This window comes from Limulus polyphemus, unplaced genomic scaffold, assembly GCF_000517525.1.
Source record: "Limulus polyphemus unplaced genomic scaffold, Limulus_polyphemus-2.1.2 Scaffold4277, whole genome shotgun sequence".
NCBI classification, from domain to species: domain Eukaryota; kingdom Metazoa; phylum Arthropoda; class Merostomata; order Xiphosura; family Limulidae; genus Limulus; species Limulus polyphemus.
The window spans coordinates 82,093-82,944 of NW_013669887.1; positions in this window are offsets into that span (position 1 = coordinate 82,093).

An 852-nucleotide genomic window follows, 5' to 3' on the forward strand; every position below is an offset into this window, starting at 1 on the left:
TTAACTAACGAACGGAGACGTAACAGTATAAAAGTAGTTTAGACAGAAAGGACGCCCGCAGTGGCAAAGCGGTATGTCTGCGGACTTACAACGCAAGAAACCGGGTTTCGATACAGATAGCCCCTTGTGTAGCTTTGTGCTTAACTACAAACAAAACGGAAAGTACGACGTTTCGAAAGCATTTCGTCTTCTGAATTCTTTCTATACAGGTGTCACTTTGAACTAAGTAGTTGCTGCACGTATTACTAATTACCTACACGTAAAGGCCTAACTCTGAAAGAAAGTTGAGACGGTAACAGTTTAAAAAATATTTGATACCTATAAGAAAATTTCGAGCTGACCAATTAAAAAAAATCCAATCTCTCGTCTGATTTTTGACCGAAATAGTTTTTTTCTCTTAAAAACTCAACAAGTTATGTTTTGAATTTAGAATAATTCACCGCTGTGTGAATCGTTGTATCAAAAATTATTATCCTTATATGTAAATTAGACGATGCTGGCGCTCTCTGTAACAAAGCCGTTTTCTGTCTAATGGTAGAATTAATTTCATACTCATTATTAAGTGTCAGCTTTAATTAATCCACATACCTCTCCATTTTTTTTCATTGCTCCATTTATATAACATTCTTTCTGTTAATTGATACCGTTCGCTTAATAAATTTGCATTAATTGCTAAAATAGAAAACTAATGAATCATATTTTTGATTCCGAAGTCGACATAAGGTCAAAATGATTTATTCTGTCCTGAATGGGGCCAGCAGCTGAAAATAAAGATAAGATTTTTATCAAGCTTGATTTGACAGTTTAAAATTAGAATGATTAAGTTCTTGCTGCATAATAACAACAACAAAT